Raw genomic sequence first — 16,017 nt, forward strand, 5'->3', positions numbered from 1 at the left:
GGCAGCAGATGGGCACCATGTTGAAGTCTGCGTAGACCTGGGTATTACTGTTTTCCCTGCCCTGGTCATTCCCTGAGACCTTACACCACCCAAATCACAGGCCTACCCCAGCTGTTTCCAGTGGCTTTTCCATACAAATGTCCTATCATGGCTCATGCTTCGGACTTTGCTAAAATCTCTCAAACAAGTATTATCTGGTCTTGGTATGCCCTATTTCTCTCAGTAAGTGGCCCCAGGCCTAGTATTAGCAGCAGCCAGCCTTGGTTCACAATTTGGCCTCTTGTGAGCACCTCCAAGCCCAGCACAAGTAGCAGCCATCTTCATATTGTTTTGTAGGTCATGCCAGGAGGCCCCAGACAAAACACAGGCAGTAGGTGTCCTTGACCTGCATCTCCCAGGAGACCCCAGAGACACTGCACCCAGTGAGCAGCTTCAGGTCATGGCAAAGTACCACTCAACCACATCCACAAATGACACACACAAGGGGTAGACTCACAGGGTACCAGAGCCCCACTGAAATAAATTCTGCTCCATGGGGTGGGCCTCTGCACAGCTGAACCTCCATGGTGGTTGCAGTCAATCTTTGGAACCGATCGAACTGGATATAAATTCCTCCCATATACATGCCAAGGGCAAACAAGTCTCAACTACAACAGGAAGGTGTGCACAGCCCACATAGTGGGGCACATCTAGAGTGTGCAGCTCAGGTGAAAAGGGAGGCTGTGCCACTGAACCCCATAGGACACCTACTACATTAAGTCACTCTACCAAGCCTGGGAGATGTAGCAGATCTACCTAATACATAGAAACAAAATGCAAGGAGGCTGCCAAAACGAGGAGAGAAAGAAACATGTCCCAAATGAAAGAACAGAACACAACTTCGGGAAAAGAACTAAACATAATGGAGACAAGCCAGCTACTACGTGCTGAGTTCAACACACTGGTTTAAGAATGCTCAGTGAACTTAGTGAGAACTTTAACAGCATGAAAAGGGCACAGAAACAACAACAACAAAAGAGCCAGTCAGAAATAAATGATATGAAGGATGCACTCACTAAAATGAAGAATAATTTACAGGGAATCAATAGTAGAATTTATGAAGCTGAGAATTAAATCAGATATTTGAAATATAAAAAAAGCAAAAAACACCCAGTCAAAACACAAAAAGAAAATAATCCAGAAAAATAAAGATAGTGTAAGGAGCCTCTCAGAAAACTTCAAGCATACCAACATTCCAATCATGGGGGTGCCAGAAGGAAAAAAAAAGAGAGCAAAAATTTGAAAAACTATTTCTAAAAAAATAACACAAAATATCTCTAACCTGTGAAAGAAATAGACGTACAAGTCCAGGACATGCAGAGTCCCAAACAAGATGAACCAAAAGAGGCCCAAACCAAGACATGTCATAATCAAAATGCAAAAATTTAAAGACAAAGAGAGAATCTTAAAAGCAGCAAAAGAAAAGCAGTTAATTACTTACAAGTGAGCTCCCATAGACTGTCAGCTGATTTCTCAACAGAAACTTTTGAGGCCAGAAGGGATTGACACAAAATATTCAAAGACAAAAAACAAGAATCTGCAACCAAGATTACTCTACCCAGAAAAGCTAGGGTTTATTACTGGGCTCTGTATTCTGCTTCATTTATCTGTGTTTGTGTGTGTGTGTGTGTTTCAATATCAGTACTATGCTGTTTTGATTACTATAGCCTTGTAGTATAGTTTGATATCAGGTAGCATGATACCTTCAACTATGTTCTTTCTCAAGACTGCTGAGGCTATTTATGGTCTTTTGTTGTTTCATATAATTTTTTGATTATTTGTTCTCATTCTGTGAAAAATGCCATTGGAGTTTTGACAAGAATTATGTATAATCTATAAATTACTTTATGTAGTTAGTATGAACATTTTATGATGTAAAATCTTACTATATGAAGGGAGATATATGCTTCCATATTTTTTTCTTCTACAGTAGTCCCTCGCCACTTCATGCTTCAACTTTTGTGGCTTCACTCTATTGCGGTTTTTTCAAATATATTCATTAGAAAGTTGATCAAGACAGTGAAAATGATAAAACGTTCACTCAGTTGCCTGAGTCAATTATACACCCTTGTATTACAATTACAATTAAAATTAAAATTACTGTACATATGAAACATAGACCTATGTATTCGAAGCACCCCAGGAATACTTCAACGCCAGGTGCAACCACTAGAGTCTGGAACTGATTGACCACAATAAATGAGGGACGACTGTATTTCTTTCTTCAATATCTTATCATTTTTGGAATACAAGTCTTTTCCTTCCTTAGATAAATTTATTCCTAGGTATTTATTTTACTTTTTTGATGCAATAGTAAATGAAATTGTTTTCTTAGTTTCTCTTCCTGATAGTGCATTATTGGTATATAAAAATGAAACCCATTTACGAATATTTATTTTGTATCCTGCTACTTTACTGAATTCCTTTATCAGTTGTAGTAGTTTTGGATGGTATCTTTATTGTTCTCAACTAGAATATCATATCATCTGCAAATAATGGCAATTTTACTTCTTCCTTTCCAATTGGATGACTTTTATTTCTTCTCCTTTTCTGAATGCTGGTGGCCTTCTAGTACTATGTTGAATAAGAGCAGTGAAAGTGGCCATCCCTACCCTGTTCCTGAACTTAAGGGAAATGTTTCCCTTAAGGGAACTTAAGGGAAATTATGTTAACTGTGGGTTTGTTATACATAGCCTTTATTGTATTGAGGTATATTCCCAATATTTGCACTTTGAGAGTTTTTATTTTCTTTTAATAACAAATGGGTGTTAGATTTTGTCAAATGCTTTTTCTACATCTATCAATATGATCATGTGGTTTGTATCCTTCATTTTGTTTATGTGGTGTGTCATGTTAATTGATTTGAGGATATTTAACCAACTTTGTATCCCAGGAATAAATCAAACTTGAACATAGTATGTGATCTTTTAAATAAAAATATTGCTGAATTCAGTTTGATATTATTTTGCTGAAGATTTTTCCATCTATGTTCATTAGGGTATTATCCTATAATGTTTTTATGGTGTATTTATCTGATTTTGAAATTAGGATAATCCTGACTTTGTAAAATGAGCTTGGGGTTCTTCCCCCCTGTTAAAATATTTGGAACAGTTTGAGAAGAATAGGTGCTAGTTCCTCTTTGAATGTTTGGTAAAATTCACCTGTGAAGCCATCCGGGACCGGGCATTTATTTCTTGGGAGTTTTTTGTTTGTTTGTTTGTTTGTTTTTATTACTGCTTCAATTTCATTAGTTCTAATTGGTCTGTTCAAATTTTCTGTCTCTTCTTCATTCAGTCTTGAAAAATTATGTTTAAAGAATTTATCCATTTCTTCTAAGTTGTCAAATTTATCAGCAAATGATTTTTTTGTAGTATTTTCTAATAACCCTTCGCTTTTTTTTTTTTTTTTAATCCTCACCCGAGGACATTTTTCCATTTTTTGTTCAGATAGAGTGGGAGGGAGAGAGAGGAATAGAGAGTGAGAGAGAGAGAGAGAAAACCATCTACGTGAAAGGGACACATGGAGTGGCTGCCACCCGCACGACCAACCAGGAAAAAACTGCAACCGAGGTACACACCATTAGGGCGAACCAAACCCGGGTCTCTCTAGACCGCAGGCTGATGCTCTAACCGCTGAGCCAAACCAGCCTGGGCTAACCCTTTGCTTTTTTGTGATGTCAGTTGTTACTTCTCATTTATTTCTAATTTTATTTAATTGTGTTTTCTCTCTCTCTCTTTTTTCTTTATGTGTCTGGTGAAAGGTTTATCAATTTTGGTGTTTTCAAAGAACCAGGTACTGGTTTCATTTATGTTTTGTATTTTTTATTTTATTTTTAGACTCTATTTTGTTTATTTCCACTCGGGTCTTTATTATTTCCTTCCTTCTACTCACTTTGAGCTTTGCTGTTTTTTGTTTTTTAGTACTTTTAAGTGTAAGGTTAGATTGTTTATTTGGGACTTTTCTTGTTTTTAGAGGTAGAACTGTATTGCTATACTTTCCTTCTTAGGGCTCCTTTTGCTGTCTTCCACAGATTTTGTGTTGTATTTTTATTTTCCTTTGTCTCAAGCCATCTTTTGATTTATCTCACTGTTAACCCATTTATTTTTCAGTAATATGTTATTTAGCCTCCATGTGTTTGTGGGTTTTCAGGTTCTTTTGTTTGTTTGTTTGTTTGTGCAATTTATTTCTAGTTTCATATCACGTGGTTAGAGGAGATGCTTGATATGCATCTTCTTTCATTTAATGAGATTTGTTTTGTAGCCTAACATGTGGTCTGTCTTGGAAGATGTCTCATGTGTACTAGAGTAGAATGCATATTCTGCTGTTTTAGAGTAAAATACTCTAAAATTGTCAAATACATTCATCCAGTCTAATGTGTCTTCTAAGGGCACTGCTTTTTGTTGCTTTTCTGTCTGGAAGATCTATCTATTGATGTGAATGGGGTGTTAAGGGTACCCTATTATGAGTGTATTACTGCTGATCTCTCCTTTTATGTCCATCAATGTGTGTTTTATATATTTAGGTGCTCTTATGTTGAGTGCATAAATGCTTACAGGGGTTATATCCATTGGCTCAATCCCTTTATCATTTTATAATGTCCCTCTTGTCTCTTATTATAGACTTTGCTTTAATTCTTTTTCTAAAATATGTATTGTTGGGGAGACAAAAATGGCAGCAGAGTGAATGGAAGCTACACAGACTATGTCCCAGGACCAAACTGGAATTACAACTAAAATAAAGACAAATCATCAGGAAAAGGCAACAGAAAAGCAGCTTGGAAGACTACATAACTAGGGACACTGACTCAATACTGATAGGCTTGCGGAGGGAGCCCATGGTCTGCAGAGGCCTTAGCTGAGAGCAGCAGCCTTGGCTGTGAGTAGCGCCCTTACGTTAAACTCCCAAGCAGCTCCACAGCACAGAGCCAGGACAGGCTAAAATAGCAGCTGCCACTTACCTTGGGCTCCAGCAGAGGGAGGGCAGACTGGACTGGAACTGTGTGGGGTCACTCAGAATTTGGAGGGCACTCAGAGCTTTTGCTGAGTTGCAGCCACACAGGAATGTGGTCATCTTACTCCTTCCCAGGGCTCTGGGGAGAGGTGGCAGCCCCTCCCTCAGAGATTCAACCCCACCCAGCGGCATTTGAAATGCTAATTGAAGCCCAATAACAACCAGCATCTGCCCCATCTTCAGGAAATCCTTTTATCCTGAGCACCTGAGGGAGTTTTTTATTCAACTCAGAAGCCAAGGTTCTTCAGGTAATCCCTACTGACAGCCTCCAGGCAAAAAACTAGAGAATAACTACCATTCCCTAGGGTAGCAACTCTAACCAGGAAAGTAAGATTTGACAGTGGTGTTCAATGTTGGGCCTACATGGCTCATTCAAACCCAGGATAGGGAGCCACAAACAGCAGAATACCAACACCCACAGAGAAAATTTGGCAGGCTCCTAGACCCACTGTGATAGCCAAAATGGTGAAACACAGAAACAAAAGCCAAATGAAAGAACAAGAGACCTCTACCAAAGAGATAAATGAGGTGCAGTTAAGCAAGTTAACAGAACTAGAATTCAGAGGTATAATCTTGAGGAAGCTCAACAGCATGTGTAAGCACATGAGCACCATGAGTAAAGACATAGAAATGTTGAAAATCAACCAGTTGGAAATTATAAACCACCAAGAAGAAATGAAGAATGACATATCAGAAATAAAGAACATATTGGAAGGTCTAAATCGCAGAGTAGAAGAAGCTAATGACCGGATCAGTGAATTAGAAGATAGGGTAGAAAAAAAATCAACCAATCAGAAATCAAAAAGGAAAAAACAATTAAAAAATAAGAAGACAGCTTAAGAGAACTGTGGGACAACTGGAAACGGAATAACATTTACATCATAGGAGTCCCCGAAGGAGAAGAAAATGAGCAAGGGTTAGAGAATATATTTGAAGAAATAATGACAGAAAACTTCCCTAATTTGGTAAAGGAAGAAGGCATTCAAGTTCAAGAAGCACAGAGAGCCCCAAGTAAGAAGAACTAAAACAGACCCACACCAAGACACAGTAATCAAAATGCCAAAAATTAAAGACAAAGAGAGAATGCTAAAAGCAGCAAGAGAGAAGCAACGGGTTACCTACAAAGGAACCCCCATGAGGCTCTCAGCTGACTTTTCAACAGAAACACTACAGGCCAGAAGGGACTAGCATGAAGTAATCAAGGTCATGAAAAACAAGGATCTGAATCCAAGACTACTCTACCCAGCAAGGATATCATTCAAAATAAAAGGTCAAATAAAGAGCTTCACAGACAAAATAAGGCTAAGGGAATATAGTAGCACCAAACAAGCACTGAAAGAAATGTTAAAAGGACTGCTGTAATTAGCAGGAGAAATAGGAAGAAAAATATAACCAAACTAAACAAAAATGGCAATGAATAAATACATATCAATAATCACCTTAAATGTAAATGGATTGAATGTTCAAATAAAAAGACACAGAGTAGCTGATTGGATAAGAAAGCATGACTCTTGTATATGTTATTTACGAGAGACCCACCTCACAACAAAAGACACACATCGGTTGAAAGCGAAGGGATGAAAAAATATCTTCGAAGCAAACGAAAAGGAAAAAAAAGCTGGGGTATCTATACTCATATTTGATAAAATAGATTTCAAAATGAAAACCATAACTAGAGACAAAGAAGGCCACTATATAATATTGAAAGGATCTATCCAACAGGAAGATATAACCTTGATAAACATATATGCACCCAATATAGGAGCACCAAAATATATTAAAAAACTTCTGGAGGAGTTCAAAGGAGAAATCGACAGCAATACAATCGTAGCAGGGGACTTCGGCACCCCGCTGACATCACTGGATAGATCCTCTAGACAAAAACTTAGCAAGGAAACACAGACTCTAAACGAAGTAGTAGACCAAATGGATTTAACAGATATCTACAGAAAATTACACCCCAAAACTACAGAATTAACATTCTTCTCAAGTGCACATGGAACATTCTCAAAAATAGACTACATGATAGGGCACAAACTAAATCTCTACAAGTTCAAGAAGATTGAAATCATATCAAGCATCTTCTCAGATCACAATGGCATGAAACTAGAAATAAATTGCAACAAGAATCAGCAAAGACATTTGAACACATGGAGGATAAATAGCATGTTATTAAACAACGAATTGGTCAATGAGGAGATCAAGGAAGAAATTAAAAACTTCCTGGAATCCATTGAAAATGAACACACAACAACACAAAACCTATGAGATACAGCGAAGCAGTTCTGAGAGGGAAATTCATAGCACTACAGGCCTACCTCAGGAAGCAAGAAAAATCTCTAATAGATTACCTAAGCTCACAACTTAAAGAACTAGAAAGCAAACAAAAAGAAAACCATAGAGTAAGTAGAAGGATGGAAATAGTAAAGATGAGAGCATAAATGACATAGAGACCAAAAAAAAAAAAAAAAATTCAAAAAATCAATGAAACAAAGAGCTGCTTTTTTAAAAGATAAACAAGATTAATGGACCCTTTGCTAGACTCACCAAGAAACAAAGAGAGAAAACCCAAATACACAAAATCAGAAATGAGAGAAGTAACAATCGATACAACAGAAATACAAAAGATAGTTAACAACTACTATGGACAATTATATGGCAACAAATTTGACAATCTAAGTGAAATGGTCAAAGTTCTAGAAACACACAGTCTGCCAAAACTGGACCGGAAAAAGGTAGAAAACTTAAACAAACCAATAACAACAGAAGAAATTGAAGATGTAACCAAGACTCTCCCAGCCCTGGCCGGTTTGGCTCGGCGGTTGGAGTGTCGGACTGCGGTCCAGAGAGACCCGGGTTTGGTTTCCACTAGGGGCATGTGCCTTGGTTGCGGTTTGTCCCTGGCCCTGGTTGGTTGTGTGGGTGGAAGCCACTCTGTGTGTCCTTTTCACGTCAATGTTTCTCTCTCTCTCTCCCTCCCACTCTATCTGAACAAAAGAAAAAAAGACTCTCCCAGCAAACAAAAGCCCAAGCCCAGATAGCTTCACGGGGGATTTTTATCGAACATTCAAAAAAGAATTAACACTCATTCTCTTCAAACTATTTCAGAAAATTCAAGAAGAACGAAGACTTCCAAACTCGTTTTATGAGGCCAGCATAATTCTAATTTAAAAACCAGAAAAAGACATTACAAAGAAAGAAATCTACAGACCAATATCCCTGATGAACATGGATGCCAAAATCCTGAACAAAATACTAGCAAATCGGATCCAGCAACCCATCAAAAACATCATTCACCATGACTAAGTGGGATTCATCCCAGGGATGAAAGGCTGCTACAATATTCACAAATCAATAAACGGGATACACCACATAAACAAAATGAACAAAAACCACATGATCATATCAATAGACACTGAAAAAGCCTTTGACAAAATCCAGAATTCATTTCAGATAAAAATGTTCAGCAGTGTTGGAATAGAGGGATCATATCTCGACATAATAAAGCCCATATATGAAAGACCTACAGCCAACATCATACTCAATGGGCAGAAACTAAAAGCATTTCCCTTAAGAACAGGAACAAGACAGGGATGCCCACTTTCACCGCTCTTATTTAACATAGTACTGGAAGTTTTAGCCACAGCAATCAGACAGGAAGAAAAAATTGAAGGTATCCAAATTGGAAAGGAGGAAGTGAAACTGTCATTATTCGCAGATGACATAATACTATATGTAGACTCCATCAAAAATTTACTAGACCTAATAATTGAATTTGGCAAAGTAGCAGGATACAAAATTAACGTCAAAAAAACAATGGCATTTTTATACACCAATGATGTCTCACAGAAAGGGAAACTAAAAAAGCAATCCCATTTACTATGGCGGCAAAAAAAAAAACCTAGGAATAAACTTAAGCAAAGAAATAAAGAACCTATTCGCAGAAAACTACAGGTCATTGAAAAAAAAAAATAGAAGAAGATATAAAAAAGTGGAAGCACATACCTTGTTCATAGATTGGAAGAATTAACATCATTAAAATGTCCATATTACCCAAAGCAATCTATAGATTCAGTACAATCCCCATCAAAATACCAATGACATACTTTACAGAACTAGAACAAACACTTTAGAAGTTTATATGGAACCAAAAAAGACCTCGAATAGCCACAACAATCTTGAAAAAGAAAAACAAAGTAGGAGGGATCACATTACCTGATTCCAGGTTATACTACAAAGCTACTTAATCAAAACAGTCTAGTACTGGCACAAGGACAGGCATATAGACCAGTGGAACAGAAGAGAAAACCCAGAAATGGACCCAAGGCAATATGCTCAATGAATATTTGACGAAGGTGGCAACAGCATACAATGGAATAAAGACGGCCTCTTTAATAAATGATGTTGGGAAAATTGGACAGCTACATGCAAAAAAAATAAAAATAAAAATAGACCATCAACTTACATCCTACACAAGAATAAACTCAAAATGGATAAAAGACTTAAATGTGACTCATGAATCCATAAAAATCCTAGAAGAAACTATAGGCAACAAAATTTCTTACATCATGCACAACAGAATTTTCACTGGTACATCACCTAAGGCAATAGAAACAAAGGAGAAAATGAGCACATGGGACTACATCAAACTCAAAAGCTTCTGCACAGCAAAAGATATAATCATCAAAACGGAAAGTCTACCCACTGTATGGGAAAGCATAATTGCCAATGATATATCAGACAAGGGGTTAATTTCCAATATATAGAGAGTACTCATACAACTCAACAAAAGGAAAACAAAGAACCCAGTTAAAAAATGGGCAGTGGAACTAAATATACACCTCTCCAAACAGGACATACAAATGGCTAAGTGACATATGAATTAATGCTCAGTATCACTAATCATCAGAGAGATACAAATTAAAACAACAATGAGGTATCACCTCACATCTGTCAGAATGGCCGCTATCAACAAATCATCAAACAACAAGTGCTGACTCTGGTACACTGCTGGTGGGAATGCAGCCTGGTGTAGCCACTATGGAAAACAATATGGTGTTACCTCAAAAAATTAAAAATTGAACTTCCATTTGACCCAGTGATCCCACTTCTAGGAATATACCTTAAAAAGCCTGAAACAACAATCTGAAAAAATACATGTACCCCCAAGTTTGTAGCAGCACTATTTACAATAGCTAAGATCTGGAAATAGCCCAAGTGTCCATCAGTAGACAAATGGATAAAAAAGCAATGGTATATATACACAATGGAGTACTATGCAGCAGTAAGAAAGAAAAATCTCTTATCCTTTGTGACAACATGGAGGGAACTGGAAAGTGTCATCCTAAGCAAAACAAGCCAAATAGAGAAAGACAAGTATCATGATCTCACTTATTTGTGGAATATAATGAAAATAACAGTCTGAAGAATGGGGTAGTCCCAGAGACGTGGAAGTGGGGTACAGACTGAATATCCCCAGAAGAGGGGGAAGGGGGAATCATAGGGGGAAAAAGGAGAAACATCTGTAAGAAAAATAAATTAATTTAAATAAAAAAATAATAAAATATGTATTGTTAACCCCCGTTTCTTGTTTTTTCCCATTCGTATTTTTTTAAATGTGTTTTTTAATAACTTTAGAGAGGAAGGGCAAAGGAGAGAGAGAGATAAATATTGATGAAAGAGAGAATCATCAATCGCTTTCTGCGTGCCCCCTATTGGGGATTGAACCTGCAACCTGGGCATGTGCCCTGACCAGGAGTCAAATTGGTGACATTATGGTGCATGGGAACACAGTCGACCAACTGAGCCACACTGGCCAGGGCTATCCTATGTCTTTTGATTAGAGCATTTAGTCCAATTTATGTGTATTTATATTTAATTTTTTTGTAGACAATATATCAATGATTCTTGCTTCTAGATCTACTCTGACAGTATCTTTCTCTTAATTATTTTATTTAGACCACTGACAGTCCAAGCGATTACTGATATAATTAGATTTCTATGTATTCTATCCACTACTGTTTTCTTTATAAAGGTTTCTGTTTTTATCTTTCATTCTTTTTTTTTTTTTTTTTTGCCATTGTTTTGGATGCTTTACATTCTTGATTACACTATGTATATTTATTTTGTAGAAGCAGACAGTAGTGCAAGCCCCATTTCTTCTGTAGTCTGTTTTTCTACTTCAAATTCTCTGACGTCCCACAGAAGTGAAATTTTATTTTGTGTAGTGTCTTCACTGTATGTGCATCAGAGTCATAATGTTTTAAGTTGTCTTTAATTTCTATTTCAACATAACATAAAGTGTATGAACTTGCCTCAGACCAAGGGCTGTGTGGAAATGGTTCACAGCATGTTCAAACTTATCCATCAGACTATAGATATATTCTATGGCAAAACAGATAGGTGTGTTTCAAGGAATCAACACCAATCAATGCCTGATGGTGATAATCCCATGCTTTAGCATACATTTTAAGTTTTCTGTGGACATGCCCCAAGTTGTTCAACAAAGTTCCCATTTGTCAACAGTTAGCTCATTCCCAACTGTTTTAACATTTTCCCAAAGCACTGAAAAATCATTTTTTTGTTCTCCATTCTTCATTTTGAAATGCAACCATGTCAACTCTATGCATAGTGAAAGGATCTTCTGGTGCAATGCTTAGAGCTTTACCAAAGAAGCTTTCAGCCAATTTTGAGTTATTGGTCAATCTATATTTTAATCCAATATAGAGCATTGGCAAATGACACCCTTGCATCAGCTGTACTGCTGTGAAATAAGTAGTCATTGCTTGGTCATGTTCACCCTCAAATGCAAACAAATGTCCATATCCACCCAGGCTCGTAGGTCTTCTTAAGTCTTGCAGCTTTTACTGAGATACCTCTGGCATGTTCATTCTTATGATCAACCATCAGATAATAGCCTCCCACTGCAAACCAAGACACAGAATTGCTAGAATATAATTCCACCAATGTATGAGAGAGATAGAAAGGTTTGGTTTTGTTTTGTTTGCTTTATTCAGCTCCACAATTGTCCCTATATGTACAGGTAACCAAGTTGTGTGCAAAGGTTGTTCTTCCATTACCACAAAAGTAATCTTGTAGCATATTTTAAAATCACTGTTATAACATATTTCAGATAAAGATACTACCACATCCAGCTTTTCTTGAAAACCATCAGTCTGGAGGGTTACAGTTTCATTCGGTTTTATTATAACTTTAAAAATTTGTTCTTGCCCTGGCCGATTTTGCTCAGTGGTTAGAGCGTCGGCCTGCGGTCCAGAGAGACCCAGGTTCAGTTCCCGCTAGAGTCATGTACCTCGGTTGCAGTTTGTCCCCGGCCCTAGTTGGGTCGTGTGGGAGGAAGCCACTCAATGTGTCCCATTCACATCGATGTTTCTCTTTCTCTCTTCCTCTCTCTTCTTCCCACTCTATCTGAACAAAGAATGGAAAAATGTCCTCGGGTGAGCATAAAAAAACAAATAAATAAAATAAAAAATAAAAATTTGTTCTCAAATAGAAAACATAGCATGTCTTCTTTTTCCATACAAAGCTTGCTAAGAGGGAGCGATTTCAGGAATTCATTGGGCTGTCAATATGTGGTGTGACATCAAAAGATCAAATACTTCAAAACAGAAGACGTCCAGCTTCAACATTTCTTTATAGCTACAGGTAGCTAGTGTTCAGTTATCTAGAGCATCATCAATTTTCCCTTGTAAAAGACAAACAGAATTCTTTACTGAGGACTGTGACGTTTCCTAGTCATTGGAGGGCTCTTTAAAGCCACTTTCATCCTCAAATACTTCTCAAAGGGGCATTTGTTGATTTGCTCCTCCATATGAAGAATATCGAGATCTCGTGGATGCTTTTTTCACAGCATAATGGCATCTCGCTGCAAGATATCGGCACAAGTGATACAATTCGTCCGGTTTTCGCGACAAAGCCCGTGAGCTGCTCTGTGATATTGTGCTGTCAGGTAAAGACACTGAGCCAACCAATAAATGTCCTGGAGTTCCTCATGAGAGAGTGAAGCTACTTTATCTGCCCAAAATATAGAACTTTGATACTGTAGGTGGCTTTCATTTTCAGTGTTCCTTGTCCTCCTGCTGCACAGAGGGCTCAGGGGCTGGATCCAGCCCTTTGGGTACTTCATCCTAAGATGAAAGCCCAGGCTGGCTGGGCTATGCACGACCATACCCCCGACGGCAGTTACCGCAATGGCCAGGGCTCAGGGCAGGCTCCCTTCATACTTCCCAGCCCTGCGCTTCCTGAGTCGGGCCACCCGCCTGGTCAGGTATTGCAGCCACTCCAGGCGGGTGATGGTGAGGCCAGGCTGGGGTGAGGGCCCTCCATTGCCCCAGCAGGCACCCTCCTTCCGCACTGCCCTGCTGAACGGATTTGGACCCCAAGCTGTCTTTTTTTAAATTTTAAGTGAGCATTGTATGATTCCATTTTCTCCACTGTCTTAGCATATCAGTTATACTTTCTTAATATTTTTTTTGATGAGGACAAAATATGTTTCATTGGTGAGTGAGGCTGGGGCAGCACTGAAGGCCCTATGAGCACAAGGCCCACCCTTTGTCCAGGGACTGCAGCCAGGAGCGTGTCTGTCCTCACTGCCATCTGGGATGAGCTGCTTTCTCGGCACCAGGTCATTAAGCTCCCCTGCATTACACTTGGAAAAACCCCTCCCAGGAGCTGGATCTGTCATCCAGGTGACTTGAATTGGGCTCTGCACAGGGCCTCAGTCGTATGATCCTTGTTCTGCAGCTTGGTGAAGATTGGCATGGTGACTTGGCCAATGTGGATCCCGGCCACTGTGCCCTGGGGAGGAAAGCACCCTGCATACTTCTCTGGAGGCTACACTGGAGTCAGCTTGAGTTCTGACATGCATGTCCCCTGGAGAAGATTGTTTCGTATCCTTAGACAGTGCACGTGAGCAACAGCCTGGACATAGGACCGCGGAGACCGCTGCTGTGGCTAGGGCACCGCAGACCTACCCGCTGAAGAGCACAGTCAGTGTAGCTGACTGCATTATTCAGTTCTTCGCTTTTTGAGTGCTTGTCCTAGAGTTTGCGATATACATTTAAAGCTAATTATAAGTTTCAAATAACACCATAAACATTATGAGTATATTTAGAAAATAATAATCCTAACTCCTTCTTTTTTTTTTAATCCTCACCTGAAGACATTTTCCCATTTTTTTGCTCAGGTAGAGTGGGAGGGAGAGAGAGGAACAGAGAGAGAGAGAGCAATATCGACGTGAAAGGGACACATCGAGTGGCTGCCACCCACACGACCAACCAGGGCCGGGGACAAACTGCAACCGAGGTACACGCCCTTAGCGGGAACCGAACCCGGGTCTCTCTGGACCACAGGCCGACGCTCTAACCGCTGAGCCAAACCGGCCAGGGCCTAACTCCTTCATCTTGAGCCTAGTATCATTGCGGTCACTCATTTTACTTATACATGAGCATATATGATATAGAAATATATAGAAATACTTAGGATTATAAAAATAATTATAAATTATAAATAAATAAGTACAATTGTAAAAATAAAACATATAAGCATGTACAATTAAGCGTATTGTTGGTATTATATTTAATAACTGTTATTTGTTTGATCAATTCATAACAAGAAAAATGCAAGGTTATTATTATTTTTTAATAATTAATGAAAGGCCCTGACTGAGTAGTTCAGTTGGTTAGAGAATCGACCTGATATGCCAAGGTTGTGGTTTGATCCCCAGTCGGGGCACATACCAGAATCAATCAGTGAATCCATAATTGAGTGAAACAACAAATCATTGTTTCTCTCTCCCTTCCTTCTCTTTATCTCTTTATTTAGAAAAAAATAAATAAATCAGAATAAATAAAATATATAAAATATATTAAAAATAATAATGATACATTTTATTTATTATAATTTTGTCACTGAACCACATACTGTTTTCTAATAAGTTAGATTTTGTATATTAACTTTTGAATACTATTTCCAAAATTATATCCAGAACATTGTGTTGACTATTATCTTATAATATATAATAGTCTTTTCATAGGGATGGGTTCTTTATTGGCAAGATTTCAGTCACCTGATAGAAGTTTTTATTTTAGCTTTATGTATTCATTCTTCGATGCCATTCATTTCTTTGCATTGATCTGAATGTCTGACCTATGTTATATTCTCTCTCCAAAAAACTTACTTTAATATTTTTTGCAAGACTGGCATACTACTGACAAATTTTATCAATTGTCATTTGCCTCAGAAAGTTTTTATTTCTCCTTCCCTTTTGAAGGATAATGTCACCGGGTACAGCAATCTATGTTGGTGTTTGTTTTTGTTTTTGTTTTCCTCAAAATTTCAATTATTTTATTCTATTCTCTTCATGTTCATAGTTTCTGAGGAAATGTTGGATGCAATTCTTATATTTGTTCCTCTATAGATGAGGTATTTATATTTTTCCTCTGGCACATTTTGCAATTTTTCTTTTTCTTTGATTGTCTGTTATTTAGAAATGGTATGCCAAGGTGGAGTGTTTTGGCTTTTAACCTGCTTGGTGTTCTATGCGATTACTGGATCTAAGGTTTTGTGTTGCATAATTTGAGGATATTCTTAGACATTTTCATTTTGTATATCTCTTCTGTTGTTGTTCTTTTTAAACTGCTCCAGGATCCTATCTAGGATAAACATTATATTTCTTCATCATCTCTCCTTAGGATTCTATTGACTGTGAGAGTTCATCTGCCTTCCTTGTTTTTGATAACCTTGAACATTTTGAGATGTACTGGTTTGGTATTTTGTAGAATATTTCTTATTCGGGGTTACTCATTATAATACTGGGGTGATGTATTCATGGGAGGTAAAGTGCCTTCCTAATCATTTTATTCGTGGATACCTGTTCTCATGATGACTTGTCACTATTGATGTTCAACTTGATAGCTTGGCTGAGAACTCAACATATCTGTCAGACTT

At 38.0% G+C, this 16,017-nt stretch overlaps 1 pseudogene; it reads right to left on the minus strand.

The window, feature by feature from the left end:
- Window positions 1-11,169: 11,169 nt before the first annotated feature.
- LOC118630564 lies at window positions 11,170-13,195 on the minus strand (annotated as a pseudogene).
- Window positions 13,196-16,017: the final 2,822 nt, after the last annotated feature.

This window comes from Molossus molossus, unplaced genomic scaffold, assembly GCF_014108415.1.
Source record: "Molossus molossus isolate mMolMol1 unplaced genomic scaffold, mMolMol1.p scaffold_m16_p_15, whole genome shotgun sequence".
Classification (NCBI taxonomy): domain Eukaryota; kingdom Metazoa; phylum Chordata; class Mammalia; order Chiroptera; family Molossidae; genus Molossus; species Molossus molossus.